At 45.9% G+C, this 16,289-nt stretch overlaps 1 long non-coding RNA gene across 1 annotated transcript in view; it reads left to right on the forward strand.

Moving 5' to 3' along the window:
- The window catches only part of LOC116751715, a 20,257-nt gene extending 5,197 nt beyond the window's left edge, over nucleotides 1-15,060 (forward strand). The window contains exon 3 of the long non-coding RNA XR_004349322.1: nucleotides 14,822-15,060. This is a non-coding gene — a long non-coding RNA (uncharacterized LOC116751715). The remainder of the gene's footprint in view (nucleotides 1-14,821) is intronic.
- The last annotated feature ends 1,229 nt before the right edge of the window (nucleotides 15,061-16,289 follow it).

Consider the following 16,289-nt stretch of genomic DNA (forward strand, 5'->3'; position numbering starts at 1 on the left):
ACTGCAATAAGAGGCCAGCGCACCACAACGAGGAGGGGCCCCTGCTCGCCACAACTGGAGAGGGGCCGCACACATCAGTGAAGACCCAGTGCAGCCAAAAATAAATAATAAATAAATTTATTTTTTAAAAAAAAAGCCAGTTAACTATGAAAAGGTTAAAGGAGTGACCCAAGAAGAAAAAGAAAATCCAGTCCTCTTTCGGGTATGAAGGTTTTTAGAAAATTTACTAACATTGATCCCTCCACTCCTGTGTGTCAATCCCTGCTGGGACAACATTTTATCAGCCAGTCTGCCACTGATATTATGCCCACAAACCCCTATGCCCCAACTCCTAGAGCTGGCCTTTGGGGTATTTAATAATCGAGATCAAGCTGAAGAGGAAGAGAGAACCAATGTGAAAACAGGCAGGCTAGTGCTCATGCTAAACTGATGGCCGTTGCTGTCAGCCATGCCTTGCAACCTCAGGACAACCCAAGGGAGCCAAGGAAGTCTAACCATTCATCTGGAGGTAAAACTAGCAAGGGGGAATGCTTCAAATGCAAGTCAACTGGCCACTGGGCCCACAGATATCAGAAAGAGTCCCTTGGTCCATGCCCAGTCTGCAAACGAACAGGTCATAGGAAGTGGGACCTTCCCTATTCCCAAAGGGGTGGGGGACTCCCGCTCCTGAGGTGGCCATGCTACGTGACTGAGGCAGCCCAGGGATTCTGGCGGTTCCCCCCATGTGAGATGTCCATCTCCATCAAGGAACCCTGGGTGGTCTTTGATGTGGCAGGTAAGAAAATCCATTTTTTAAACTGATACAGGAGCCATTTACTCTGTCCTGATCTCTCACACTGGGCCTCTCTTCTCTGAAAGCTGTACAGTGATCGTTGTCGATGGAAAGCCTCATACCCATTACTTAACTGGGCCTCTCACTTGCCAATCTGAATAGTGTTTGATCTCACATGGCTTTTTAGTTGTGCCTGAGTGTCCTACCCCACTACTGGGGAGAGACCTTCTGGGCTCACTTGGAGCCATGTTATAATTAGGAGACCCCGAGCAGCCCCTTTTCTTGACTCTGGCTAAGACAAATCAGCTGGAAGAACAATGGCTTATTCCCAGCCATATTCTACACACAGTAAACCCTGCAGTTTCCTTTGAGACAAAGGAATCTCTGGGAAGGCTATAAATGCCAAACCTGTAAAAATTAGCCTTAAGCCAGAAGTCGCTTATCCTAACAAGAGACATTACCCCATAAAGTTGGAAGCAAAAAAGAGTTTGCAACCCCTCATAGATAAATTCTTAAACCATGGCCTCTTAGTGCCCTGTTAGTCTCCATGCAATGCCCCTATTCTGCCAGTTGTTAAGTTAATTGAGGAATAATGAATGGTACAGGCCTTAGAGCAGTAAATGATGCAGTGGTCCCTATACATCCCCCGTGGCCAATCCTTATATTAGTCCAGGTTCTGGGGGATGCAAAATCATTTACTGTGCTTGACCTCAAGGATGTCTTTTTTTTCATCCCAGTTCATTCCTCATCACAGTATCTGTTGGCCTTCAAGTGGACTAACCCCCAATTGGGCCAAATGCGACAGTATACCTGGACAGTGTTGCCTCAGGGGTTTCGGGACAGCCCACACTTGTTCTCCCAGGCCCTAAGAAAAGAACTAAGGGAGCTGTTCTATAAGGACTAAAAGGATCTGTTCTACAGTATGTGGATGATATATTAATATGTAGCCGTACCATGGAGGCCTTAGATCGGGATACAGTTGAAGTCCTTAATTTCCTTGGGGCCCAGGGCCGCAGGGTCTCCCACAAAAAGGCACAAATCTCAAAGCAACAATTTAAATATCTGGGATATATTATAAACCCTGGAAGTAGACAGTTATCTCCAGATAGAAAACAAACTATATTGAACCAAAGTGCCCCAGAGACAAAGAAACATCTTCGTACACTCTTAGGCATGGCAGGATTTTGCAGAATTTGGATTCCAGGATTCGGGATAATGGCTAATCCTCTATGTGAAGCCACTGAAGGCCCAGATACAGAACCATTACTTTGGACTGGGGAACAAGAAAAGTCTTTTTTTTAATAATACCAAACAGGGCCTCACCAGAGCTCTTGCTCTGGGTCTCCATTATTTATTTATTTATTTATTTAACTTTTCATTTTATATTGGAGTATAGTTGTTTAACAGTGTTGTGTTAGTTTCAGGTGTACAGCAAAGTGATTCAGTTATACATGTATCTATCCTTTTCAAATTCTTTCCCATTTAGGTTGTTACATAATATTGAGCAGAGTTCAGTGTGCTGTACAGTAAGTCCTTGTTGGTTATCCATTTTAAATATAGCAGTGTGTACATGTCAATCCCAGACTTCCTAACTATCTCTTCCCGCCACCCTCCCCCCCCCAACCATAAGTTTGTTCTCTAAGTCTGTGAGTCTGTTTCTGTTTTGTAAATAAGTTCATTTGTATCATTTTTTTTAAGATTCTGCATATAAGCAATATCATATGATATATATTTTTTATTTATTTTATTTTTATTTTTGGCTGCATTGGGTCTTTGTTGCTGTGCACGGGCCCTCCCTGGCTGCGGCGAGTGGGGGCTACTCTTCATTGCAGTGCGGTGGCTTCTCTTGCTGCAGAGCACAGGCTCTAGGTGCACGGGCCTCAGCAGCCGTGGCACGCGGGCTCAGCAGCTGTGGCACGAGAGCTCTAGAGTGCAGGCTCAGCAGCTGTGCCGCACAGGCCCAGTTGCTCTGCGGCACGTGGGATCCTCCCAGGCCAGGGCTCAAACCCGTGTCCCCTGCATTGGCAGGCAGACTCCCAACCACTGTGCCACCAGGGAAGCCCTCATATGATATTTCACTTTGTCTGTCTGACTTCACCCTGTAGACAGTCTCTAGGTCCATCCATATTGCTGCAAATGACATTATTTCATTCTTTTTAATGGCTGAGTAGTATTCCATTGTATATATATATACCACATCTTCTTTATCCATTCCTCTGTCAATGGACAGTAGGTTGCTTCCGTGTCTTGGCTATTGTGAACAGTGCTGCAATGAACATTGGGGAGCATGTATCCTTTCGGACCATGTTTTTCTCCAGATATATGCCCAGGAGTGGGATTGCAGGATCATATGGCAGCTCTATTTTTAGTTTTTTAGGGTACCTCCATACTGTTCTCCATAGTGGCTGTACCAATTTATATTCCCACCAACAGTGTAGGAGGGTTCCCTTCTCCACACCCTCTCCAGCATTTATTGTTTGTGGATTTTTTGATGATGGTGATTCTGACTAGTGTGAGGTGATATCTCAATGTGGTTTTTGTTTGTTTGTTTGTTTTGGTTTTTTTTGCAGTATGCGGGCCTCTCACTGTTGTGGCCTCTCCCGTTGCGGAGCACAGGCTCCGGATGCGCAGGCTCAGCGGCCATGGCTCACGGGCCTAGCTGCTCCGCGGCATGTGGGATCCTCCCAGACCGGGGCACAAATCTGTGTCCCCTGCATCGGCAGGCGGACTCTCAACCACTGTGCCACCAGAGAAGCCCCTCTCAATGTAGTTTTGATTTGCATTTCTCTGATAAATAGCCATGTTGAACATCTTTTCATGTGCCTCTTGGCCATCTGTACGTCTTCTCTGGAGAAATGTCTATTTAGGTCTTCTGCCCATTTTTTGATTGGGTTGTTTGTTTTGATGCTATTGAGCTGCATGAGCTGTTTGTAAATTTTGGAGACTAATCCCTTGTCAGTCACATCATTTGCCAGTATTTTCTCCCATTCTGTGGTTTGTCTTTTTGTTTAGTTTATGGTTTCCTTTGCTGTGCAAAAACTTTTGAGTTTAATTATGTCCCATTTGTTTACTGTTTTATTTCAATTGCTCTGGGAGACGGATGGAAAAAGATACTGCTGCAATTTATGTCAGAGATTGTTCTGCCTGTTTTCCTCTAAGAATTTTATAGTGTCTGGTCTCACATTTAGGTCTTTAATCCATTTTGAGCTTATTTTTTTGTATGGTGTTAAGAGTGTTCTAATTTTGGGACTTCCCTGGTGGCGCAGTGGTTAAGAATCCGCCTGCCAGGGGCTTCCCTGGTGGTGCAGTGGGTAAGAATCCACCTGCCAAGGCAGGAGACATGGGTTTGAGCCCTGGTCCGGGAAGATCCCACATGCCATGGAGCAACTAAGCCTGTGCACCACAACTACTGAGCCTGCGCTCTGGAGCCTGCAAACCACAACAACTGAGACCACTTTCCACAACTACTGAAGCCCCCGCACCTAGAGCCCGTGCTCCCAACAAGAGATGCCACCACAATGAGAAGCCTGCCCACCACAATGAAGAGTAGCCCCCACTCGCCTCAACTAGAGAAAGTCCATGCGCAGCAATGAAGATCCAAAGCAGCCACAAATAAATAAAATGAATTTTTAAAAAAATTTTAATTTCTTTTTTTTTTTACATGTAGCTGTCCAGTTTTCCCAGCACTATTTATTGAAGAGACTATTTTTCCACCATTGTATAGTCTTGCCTTCTTTGTTGTAGATTAATTGACCATACTTGTGTGGGTTTATTTATGGGCTTTCTATCCTGTTCCATTGATCTATATTTCTGTTTCTGTGCCAGTACCATACTGTTTTGATGACTATAGCTTTGTAGTAGAGTCTGAAGTCAGGGAGCCTGATTCCTCCAGCTCCATTTTTCTTTCTCAGGATTGCTTTGGCTATTCGGGGTCTTTTGTGTCTCCATACAGATTTTAAGATATTTTTGTTTTAGTTCTGTGAAAAATGCCATTGGTAATTTGATAGGGATTGCATTGAATCCGTAGATTGCCTTGGGTAGTATAGTCATTTTGACAATATTGATTCTTCCAATCCAAGAACATGGTATATCTTTCCATCTGTTTGTGTCATCTTTAATTTCTTTCATCAGTGTCTTACAGTTTTTGGAGTACAGGTCTATTGCCTCCCTAGGTAGGTTTATTCCTAGGTATTTTATTCTTTTTGATGTGATGTTAAATGGGATTGTTTCTTGAATTTCTCTTTCTGATCTTTTGTTGCTAGTGTATAGAAATGCAGCAGATTTCTGTGTATTAATTTTTTAACCTGCAACTTTACCAAATTCATTGATGAACTCTAGTAGTTTTCTGGTAGTGACTTTAGGATTTTCTATGTATAGTGTCATGTCATCTGCAAACAGTGACAGTTTAACTTCTTCGTTTCCAATTTGGATTCCTTTTATTTCTTTTTCTTCTTTGATTGCCATAGCTAGGACTTCCAAAACTATGTTGAATAAAAGTGGTGAAAGTGGACATCCTTGTCTTGCTCCTGATCTTAGAGGAAATGATTTCAGCTTTTCACCGTTGAGTATGATGTTAGCTGCAGGTTTGTTGTATGTGGCCTTTATTATGTTGAGGTATGTTCCCTCTTTGCCCACTTTCTGTAGAGCTTTTGTCATAAATAGGTGTTGAATTTTGTCAAAAGCTTTTTCTGCATCTATTGAGATGATCATATGGTTTTTTTATTCTTCAATTTGTTAATGTCATGTATCACACAGATTGATTTACAGATATTGGAAAATTCTTGCATTCCTGGGATAAATCCCACTTGATCATGGGGTGTGATCCTTTTAACGTGTTGTTGGATTCGGATTGCTAGTATTTTGTTGAGGATTTTTTAAAAATATTTATCTATTTATTTATTTTTGGGCACGTTGGGTCTTAGTTGTGGCACGTGGGATCTTTTGTTGCACCGCATGGGCTCTTCATTGTGGCACGCGGGCCCAGTAGTTGCAGCGTGGGCTCTCTAGTTGTGGCGCACAGGCTCAGTAGTTGTGGTGTGCAGGCTTAGTTGCCCGGTGGCATGTGGGATCTTATTTCCCTGACCAGGGATTGAACCTGTGTCCCTGCATTGGAAGGCGGACTCTTAACCACTGGACTACCAGGGAAGTCCCTTTGTTGAGGATTTTTGCATCTGTGTTCATCAATGATATTGGCCTGTAATTTTTGTTTTTGTGGTATCTTTGTCTGGTTTTGGTATCAGGGTGATGGTGGCCTCATAGAATGAGTTTTGGGGTTTTCCTTCCTCTGCAATTTTCTGGAACTGTTTCAGAAGGATAGGTGTTAGGTCTTCCCTAAATGTTTGATAGAATTCGCCTGTAAAGCCATCAGGTCCTGGGCTTCTGTTTGTTGGGAATTCTTTAATCACAGTTTAAATTTCAGACCTTGTGATTGGTCTGTTCATATTTTCTATTTCTTCCTGGTTCAGTCTTGGGAGATTGTACCTTTCTAAGAATTTGTCCATTTCTTCCAGGTTGTCCATTTATTGGCCTACAGTTGCTTGTAGTAGTCTCCTATGATCCTTTGTATTTCCTTTTTTTCCTAAAGAAAGCCAAATGGCATTTATTTTTTAAATTATTTATTTATTTATTTATTTGGCTGTATCAGGTCTTAGTTGCAGCACGCAGGATCTTCATTGCCACATGCGGGATCTTTGTTGTGGCACGTTGGATCTTTAGTTGTGGCATGTGAACTCTTTTTTTTTAAATTAATTTTTGGCTGCATTGGGTCTTTGTTGCTGTGCACGGGCTTTCTCTAGTTGTGGGGAGCGGGGGCTACTGTTCTTTGTGGTGTGTGGGCTTCTCATTGAGGTGGCTTCTCTTGTGGAACATGGGCTCTAGGCACATGGACTTCAGTAGTTGTGGCATTCGGGCTCAGTAGTTGTGGCTTGTGGGCTCTAGAGTGCAGGCTCAGTAATTGTAGTGCACGAGCTTAGTTGCTCCGTGGCATGTGGGATCTTCCCGGACCAGGGATCAAACCCGTGTCTCCTGCATTGGCAGGGGGATTCTTAACCACTACACCACCAGGGAAGCCCTGGCATGTGAACTGTTGGTTGCAGCATGTGGGATCTAGTTCCCTGATCAAGGATCGAACCCAGGCCCCCTGCACTGGGAGCACAGAGTCTTAGCCAGTGGACCACCAGGGAAGTCCCCGTCCTTTGTATTTCTGTGGAGTCAGTTTTAACTTCTCCTTTTTCATTTCTAATTTTATTGATTTGAGTCCTCTCCCTTTTTTTCTTGATGAGTCTGGCTAAAAGGTTTATCAGTTTTGTTTATCTTTTCAAAGAACCAGCTTTTAGTTTCATTGATCTTTGCTATTGTTTTCTTCATCTCTATTTCATTTATTTCTTCTCTGATCTTTATGATTTCTTTCCTTCTACCAACTTTAGGTTATGTTTGTTCTTCTTTCTCTAGTTGCTTCAGGTGTACGGTTAGGTTGTTTATTTGATATTTTTCTTGTTTCTTGAGGTAGGATGTAAACTTCCCTCTTAGAACTACTTTTGCTGTATCTTATGGGTTTTGTTTGTTTGTTTGTTTTTGTTTTATTCTGTTTTGTTTTTTGGCCACGCTGTGCAGGATCTTAGTTCCCCAACCACGGATTGAACCTGTGATCCCTGCATGGGGAGTGCAGAGTCTTAACCACTGGACCACCTTGCTTTTCCTTTTGTGTGTGTGTATCTATTGTAGTTTTTAGGTTTGCTGTTCCCATGAAGTTTTGATATAGAAGTCTATATATGTACAAGGTTATTTTAAGTTTCTGATCTCTTTCCCACCTGGAGAAGTTCCTTTAGCATCTGTTACAAAGCTGGTCTGGTGATGCTGAATTCTCTTATGTCTTGCTTGTCTGTAAAGCTTTTGATTTCTCCATCATATTTGAATGAGAGCCTTGCTGGGTAGAGTATTCTTTTTTTTTTTTTTTGCGGTACGCGGGCCTCTCACTGTTGTGGCCTCTTCCGTTGTGGAGCACAGGCTCCAGACACGCAGGCTCAGCGGCCATGGCTCACAGGCCCAGCTGCTCCGCAGCATGTGGGATCTTCCCGGACCGGGGCACGAACCCGTGTCCGCTGCATCAGCAGGCGGACTCTCAACCACTGTGCCACCAGGGAAGCCCAAGGGTAGAGTATTCTTAGTTGTAGTTTCTTCCCTTTTATTACTTTAAATATATCATGCCACTCCCTCTGGCCTATAGAGTTTCTGCTGAAAAATCAGCTGATAACCTTGTGGAAGTTCCCTTGTATGTTGTTTGTCGTTTATCCCTTGTTGCTTTTTTTTTTTTTTTTTTTTTTTTGGTACGCGGGCCTCTCACTGCTGTGGCCTCTCCCGTTGTGGAGCACAGGCTCCGGACGCACAGGCTCAGTGGCCATGGCTCACAGGCCTAGCTGCTCCATGGCACGTGGGATCTTCCTGGACCGGGGTACGAACCCGTGTCCCCTGCATCGGCAGGCGGACTTTCAACCACTGCGCCACCAGGGAAGCCCCCCTTGTTGCTTTTAATATTTTTTTCTTTGTCTTTAACTTTTGTCAGTTTGATTACTATGTGTCTCGGCATGTTCCTTCTTGGGTTTATCCTGCCTGGGGCTCTCTGCGCTTCCTGGACTTGGGTGACTGTTTTCTTTCCCATGTTAGGGACGTTTTCAGCTGTTACCTCTTCAAATATTTTCTCAGGTCCTTTCTCTCTATCTTCTCCTTCTGGGACCCCTATAATGTGAATGTTGGTGTGTTTAATGTTGTCCCAGAGGTCTCTTAGGCTGTCTTCATTTCTTTTCATTCTTTTTTCCTTATTCTGTTCTGTGGCAGTGATTACCACCATTCTGTTTTCCAGGTCACTTATCTGTTTTTTGCCTCAGTTATCCTGCTATTGATTCCTTCTAGTCTCTTAGACTGTCTTCATTTCTTTTCATTCTTTTTTCTTTATTCTGTTCTGCGGCAGTGATTTCTACCATTCTGTTTTTCAGGTAACTTATTCATTCTTCTGCCTCAGTTATTCTGCTATTGATTCCTTCTAGTGTATTTTTCATTTCACTTATTATATTGTTCATCTCTGTTTGTTCTTTAGTTCTTCTAGGTCTTTGTTAAACATTTCTTGCATCTTCTTGATCCTTGCCTCCATTCTTTTTCTGAGATCCTGGATCATCTTCACTATAGTTATTCTGAATTCTTTTTCTGGAAGGTTACCTGCCTCCACTTCACTTAGTTGTTTTTCTGGGGTTTTATCTTGTTCCTTCATCTGGGACATATTCCTCTGCCATTTCATTTTGTCTAACTTCCTGTGATTATAGTTTCCATTCCACAGGCTGCAGGATTGTAGTTCTTCTTGCTTCTGCTGTCTGCCCTCTGTGGATGAGGCCATCTAAGAGGCTTGTGCAAGCTTCCTGATGGGAGGGACTGGTGGTGGGTGGAGCTGGGTCTTGTCCCTCTGGTGGGCAGTATTGTACTCAGTAAAACTTTAATCTGCTTGTCTGCTGATGGGTGGGGCTGTGTTGGTTGTTTGGCCTGACACAACCTAGCACTGGAGCCTACAGGCTGTTTGGTCGGGCTGATGGTGGCCTCCAGGAGGGCTCACGCCAATGAGTACTTCCCAGAACTGCTGCTGCCAGTGTCTTTGTTCCTGCAGTGAGCCACAGTCACCCCCTGCCTCTTCAGGAGACTCTCCAATACTAGCAGGTAGGTCTGACCCAGTCTTTTATGCAGTCACTGCTTTTTCCCCTGGGTCCTAATGCACCTGAGACTTTGTGTGTGCCCTCCAAGAGTGGAGTTTCTGTTTCTCCCAGTCCTTTGGAAGTCCTGCAATCAAATCCCACTGCCCTCCAAAACCAGATTCTCTGGGGACTCCTCTTCCCGTTTCTGGACCTCCATGCTGGGGAAGCCTGATGTGGGGCTCAGAACTTTCACTCCAGTGGGAGAACTTCTGTGGTATAATTGTTTTCCAGATGTGGGTCAGTCTTCTGGAAGGTATGGGATTTGATTTTATCATGATTGTGCCCCTCGTACCATCTCGTTGTGGCTTCTTCTTTGTCTTGGACGTAGGGTATCTTTTTGGTAGGTTCCAGCGGGTTTTTTTGTCAATGGTTGTTCAGCAGTTAGTTGTGATTATGGTGTTCTTGTAAGAAGGGATGAGCACACCTCCCCAATTTAAAAAAGCCATTCATTTTGTAGGTGGCTGAAAAGCAAGGGATAGCTCTGGGGGTCCTTATACAGAAGCTAGGAGACGTTCCTCAGCCTATAGGCTATTTTTCCAAACAACTAGATTCCACTGCCTGAGGTTGGCCTGGTTGCCTCCAGGCAGTAGCCACCACTGCTTTATTAGTGGAAGAAACTAACAAGCTCACCTTTGGACAGCCCCTGGAAGTCCAGACCCCTCATCAAGTACAAGGGATTCTGGAGATTAAAGGCTAACATTGGCTAACTGGAGGCTGCTTTACTAAATACCAGTCTTTACTCCTTGACTCCTTAGAGGTAACCCTCAAAACTTGCCATACCCTCAACTCGGCTACACTGATGCCTGATGAAAGCCCAAAACTAACATATTCCTGCCTCGAAACCCTCAACCAGTTTTATGCCTGTAGGCCTGATCTAACAGAGCAGGCCATAGAAAACCCTGAGGAAGAATGGTTTACTGATGGCAGTAGTTTCATTAAAGATGGAGCCAGGAGAGCAGAGTATGCTATTGTGAGCACCCCTAGTGTTATAGAAGCAAAACCTTTGCTACCCAACACTTTGGCCCGGAGAGCTGAACTGATAGCCCTAACCTGAACCGTAACTTTAGGGGAAGGAAAAATTGTAAATATATACACAGGCTTCCTTGTTTTACATGCCCATGCAGCTATCTGAAAAAATAAAAAGGACTTTCAAATGCAAAAAAATCCCCTGTAAAATATGGGGCTGAGATTTTACATATCATAGAAGCAGTTCAAAACCCAAAAGTAGTACAATTAACCAACAATCCTCACTATTCAGTATGGGCAGGGAAATTGAAAACTGGTACTCTAGTTTGTTCTCTTGGATCCCACAAGGTATAAAAACTTTCTGGTGGGAGGTTTTCATTTTCTCATAACCCTTCTCTTTTCAGTCATACTAATTTATGCTATATTTCATCTAGTGTTTTGTTGTCTTCCCTATTGTTGTAAATCTGTGACTAAGACTTTTTGGTCCAAAAAGGAGACCTGGGACCAACAGGTCCAGACCTTCCATTCTAAAAATAGAGAAACATGTCAAACTTTAACCCTGAGATTAACAAAAATATACACCCAAGCAGAATGGCTTCATAATTTTGGCAAAGACGATATCACTTCCCCTGTCTAGTCAACAGTTAAGGAAGCCCTCCCAATGTTAACCTGGTTTCTTCCCTTTCTAGGCTGTTGTTCTCCTTTTTAGCCCTTGTTTGTTTAATTAACCTTTTGGTTAAGTTTGTATCTTCTAGGCTCCGACAACTTCATGTAAGCCTCATGATGTCTCAAGGAATTTAAACCATTTCAGCAGAGAGTGGCCCAGGTCCCTACAGGTCCTTGGTACAGTCAGCGAGGGACTTCTATACCTCTGCGGTAGGGTAGGATCTGTGGCTCCTGTCCAGCAGGAAGAAGTTTCAGAAGAAGAGACCTTTAGCCCCTTACCCCTTTAAGAATAAGGGTGTAGAGTCTCTCAAGGGTGAATGAGGCAGGCTGGGACCTGGGACCTGGGACCCTTTGCTGCAGTGCTACAATGCTTGCACCTGGACAAACGTCTCCTCCAGCAACAAAATACAACGAAACTATAAGGGACTAAAAATAACTGCCTGTATGTGCAGTTGGGGCAAATTATGGACAACAAGATACAAAAGGCCAAAAACCCAGCTGCCACTTCTGAAGAGCTGGGGCAGAAACAGGGTGTGGGGAGCAAAAGCAGGGTACTGTGCATGCCCCCTGCACACACCACCACCAAGTGGGTGGGCAGATCACCTAACCCACCCCTTCTGCCCGACCCCCTGGACACACCCCTACCATCACACCATATAAGGAACTAGCTTGCCCTGCCTTGGGGAGTGAGCAAGGAAACCTGTTACTTGTTTTCACTCTTCCTAGCTCCAGCAGGGGCTCCAATAGAGCCTTGCCTGAATTTCTTCTCTGGCCTCTTATCAATTTCTGTTGATTAAGGAAAGCCAAAAGCCCTGATTGGTAACAGTGGGAGTGATCTCAGGTGGCTGTGGGGTGGCCGTGGCCTGCGGTGGCTTGAAGTAGGATATCAGTTCCCCAACCATGGATTGAACCTGGGCTGTGATGGTGAAAGCGCTGAATCCTAGCCATTAGACCACCAGGAATTAGTAGCTAGGGGTAGGGCCCTGGCTTTTTATCTGCTCTGGAGAAGAAATCCAGCAAAGAGACAGAAAGTAGCGAAACAAGTAAAGTGTTTATTAAGACAAAAATTACATGTGGATAGACACACAGGCGGGCTCAGAGAAAGAGTTGTACGCTCTTGGGGTAGTTTAAGTCACTTACATGGGGGCAGTTCTTCCGGGTTTCCTCTGGCCAATCATCTTGCTTTGTCTGGCTCTGAGTCCATATTTGGTCTGGCTCAGGGTCCTCCCCTGTGTGCACACATCTTTTAGCTAAGATGGATTCCAGTGCAAGGGTGTCTGAGAAGTTGACAGGGCATATTATGGTCTGGTGCCCCCTCCCTTCTCTGACCCCTGAGGAACCGTTCTGCACATGTATAGTCGGGGAGGTCTCCTTGACCTCAAGAATGAGAAATATATGGTCTCCTTATCTTTTTTCCCCGGCATCTGTCCACAGGGGACAGATTCCAGCTGCTCAGCCTGGGGTCCATCTGTCTCCTTCCTCAGGATGGAGAGAGATGTGGCTGGAGCTGGCATTGCCTCCAGCTGGGAGAAGGCAGAGTGGTGGCTTCCTGCACTGATGCCTACGGGCACTTCACTCCCCCTCCCTTTGGGGGTTACTTTCTCTACTCTACTGGATAAAGGCATGCTGAGGACCAGGAGCCATTCCTGCTCTGCGAAATGGGGCAAGTGGGCTGTTTTCAGGAGTAAAAGGGCCAGTGTGTGTGGGTGTTGGCTCAGTCACCAGCCCAGGGTGGGGCTGGTCTCCCGGGTGCCAGGAGAGGGAGGGCTGGAGGCAGAGGAACTGCCAGGTGATGGGGGCTGGGCCAAGCACCTCCTCTCCCTGACCACAGGACGCTTACACCTTCATACCTGTACTAATTGCAGGCTTTTCCCAGTGCTCTGTGGAACCAGGAGGGTGCAAGCAAGAAAGGGATTCGTCTAACTCAGGCTCTGGGCAAGCACTTGGGGGAGTGCCCTTGCCATTTCCCTGCTTGGGCACTATTCCTAAGAGTCCTGGTTCCCAGCATTGGCTGTAAGGCCTCGGTTGGGGGTTGGGGGGGCTAGTGGGAGAGGCCTCTTGGGTGGGTTCAGACCGGGAGATGCTGGGGATTTATCTTCCTCATCCAGCCCAGGGCGGCAGGATGGAAGCCTGGGAGTGTGGTAGGTTCTGGGCATTCACCTCTGCAGAGGTATTTATGCCAGGAGCATGTGAGGCAGGGCCAGTGGCTGAGAGGGCTTGACTCTGGGGCCTGATTAAATGAGTGGCCTCAGTTTTCCTGCAGACCAGATTCCAACACTGACACAGTGGTACTGCTCTCTACTTGATAATGGACTTTGTTAACAGACTGGGCTGTCTGAGCTTTCTGGAGTAAACTGTCTTGTTTTGTGTTCTTATGTTTTCACAGACATCTTTTATTTGTGGCAGGGATAATGGTTTTTCATTTGGACTATGATACAAAGGGTTTAAATTTTTTTCTAAATGCATATTTAAGTTTAAAAGTAAATTGATTTAAGAAAAATTATTAAACAGTAAAAGTTAAGGAGGTGGTCTGTCAGTGCTGTAAATTTGGGAAGTTCATCTGCGTCCCCTCCCCCTCCACACTCTGGCTTTGGGGAGGAGCAGGAAAGGGGAGGCCTGGGAAGGGGACAGAATTCTGCCCTGACATCTGGTGAATATAGGGCCTCTGTCAGAAATGGGACTGTCCAGGGCCAGGGTGAGGGAGAAGGGTGGTGATTGACTTTGGAAAGTGTGAGGCCTGGAGTGATGAAGAGTGGGAGATGGGGCAAGGGTAAGTAAGCTGGTGGGGGCCACGCACCAAAACTGATGGCTGGAGTTGGGCAGCTATAGGGGTGCAGGCAGTGGAGACTCAGGGTAGTCTTTCCAGATCCCACCACCTTGCCAACTGCCAGGCTGCCTTTCTGTACCTTCTCCCCAGTGCCCCTTCGGAATTCCAGGAGAGAGTCCTCTGTGCCACACATCCACTCAGAGATACACACCCACCACTTGGCTGAGAATGGGTCAGCACCATGCCTGACTGATCTGCCAGGGTTGTATGCTGAGGGAGGGAAGGGATATCCCAAATGAAAGCCGATGCTACCACCAGAAGGGGCTAAAGGTGAGGCAGTCATGGAAAGAGAGAAGCCTAAGGGGGTGACGTCACCCTGGGCCTGCGGAAGTGACATCACAGTGAGGGAAGGCCTACTGTCCCTTGATTCATTAATTCTGGCATGCATGCATGCATTCATTCTGTCCACTGCTGGGAGGGGTGGGTGCGCCTATAGGCCCTGCTGACCCAGAACTGGCAGGCTTTAGCTTGTCCCTCACTGTAGCCTCTGGACTCCCAACTTTTCCCTTTGAAACGGGGGTTGCCTGGCTCTGGGCCAGTTTTCCACTGCTCTTTGTGCCCCTGCAGTTATGAATTCCTTGGGGCCTGCCTGCAACCCAGACTCCCTCTGGGCACTTCCAAGCAGGTGAGTTCTGCCTCTTACCCTGCTAATGGTTCAGCTGCTTGTGCCTGGAGACAGCAACTCTGGCCCCCAGCTAGGAAGGATGGAGCCCAGTGGGCACAGAAAAGTTCTGCTTTCTCGCCAGACCTCAGGCTGTGGGCCCTTCCTCCTCTGTTCTTGCTTCCCACAGAGTGAAAATGCCCTTTTGTGTTGGGATTACATGCCAGCTCTCAGCTCATTTTGCCTTCCTCTAGAGTTGCTGGGATAGCACTTGGAGGTGGCCAGTCCTTCCATCCATCTTCACGGAGCTTCTTCACCTGTGGTCCAAGGATCCAGAATTGGTGCCATCCAAGAGCTGAGAAAAGAAATCATTTTCACTAACCTCTAACTGAAACTTGGAATTTCCTTCAATTATGGATGGAGGCAGCAAAGTCCATCAGAATTAGCAGTGTTTGCGACTGTCAAACAGAAATCACAGGTATTTTCATACTCACTACAGGTGTTGCAGACACTTCAAAATAGCAGTTATATACTCACTACTGCCTCATGTTTCTGGTATTTATTAATCCAGAGGCATTACTTATAATGTCTGTTCTATAATGAGTAAAGAGTCACAGGTATTTCTATATCACAAATTTGTATGTTTTTATATTTTGATATTTGTGTTTCAATGTTAGTAGTCTTTTTGTAATGCAACATACTTTATTTATGCATTTCAAAACATGGTTCTAAGCAGGAGTCCTTCTCCAGATGCTGATGGGTGTCTCTGGCACAGTGAGAGTTTGGCAGCCCTAAAGGCTCACCTCATTCCTCCACTGGTCTTTCCTTAGAGACCTTGTTACCAACCAGGTTCCTGGACCCCTTAATCAACAGAAATTGGTAAGAGGCCAGGCAAGAAATTCAGGCAAGGCTTTATTGGGACTCAGTGTTGCAGCAGGAGGGAACAAAAACAAGTAACAAGTTCCCTTGCTCGCTCTTTGAGGTAGGGGTGAGCTGGTTCCTTGTATGGGGTGAGGGTGGGGGTCTCTCTTTTTTTTAAATATACATTATTTATTTATTTTTGGCTGTGTTGGGTCTTCACTGCTGCGCGCGGGCTCCCTCCAGTTGTGGCGAGCGGGCTTCTCATTGCAGTGGCCTCTCCCATGTGCAGCACAGGCTCTAGGTGCACGGGCCTCAGCAGCTGTGGCTCACGGGCTCCAGAGTGCAGGCTTAGCAGCCGTGGTGCACAGGCTCAGCTGCTCCACAGCATGTGGGATCCTCCCGGACCAGAGCTCGAACCCGTGTCCTCTGCATTGGCAGGTGGATTCCCAACCACTGCACCACCAGGGAAGTCCGGGGTGTCTTAGGTGGTCTGCCCACCCTCTTGGTGGTGCTGTGTGCAGGGTGCATGCGCAGCACCCTGCTTTTGCTCCTGGTTCCTCAAAAGTGGCAGTTGGGTTCTTGTTATTAGTTATTCATAATTTGCCCCAGCTGTCCTTGCACACGCAGTTATTTATAGTCCCTTATACTTTCTTTGTATTTTGTTGCTTGAGGGGGTTTGTCCAGGTGCAAACACTGCAGCAAAGGGTCCCAGGTCCCAAGTTTTAGGTCCCAGCCTGTCTCATTCCCCCCTGAGGGATTCTACGCCCCTTATTCATAAGGGTTAAAGTGATCTTGGGGTGACAGCAGTGTGTGGCGGCTTGAAGTGAGATCTTAGTTCCCTACCGGAGACTCAAACCTGGG

Source organism: Phocoena sinus, chromosome 3 (assembly GCF_008692025.1).
Source record: "Phocoena sinus isolate mPhoSin1 chromosome 3, mPhoSin1.pri, whole genome shotgun sequence".
Lineage (NCBI taxonomy): Eukaryota > Metazoa > Chordata > Mammalia > Artiodactyla > Phocoenidae > Phocoena > Phocoena sinus.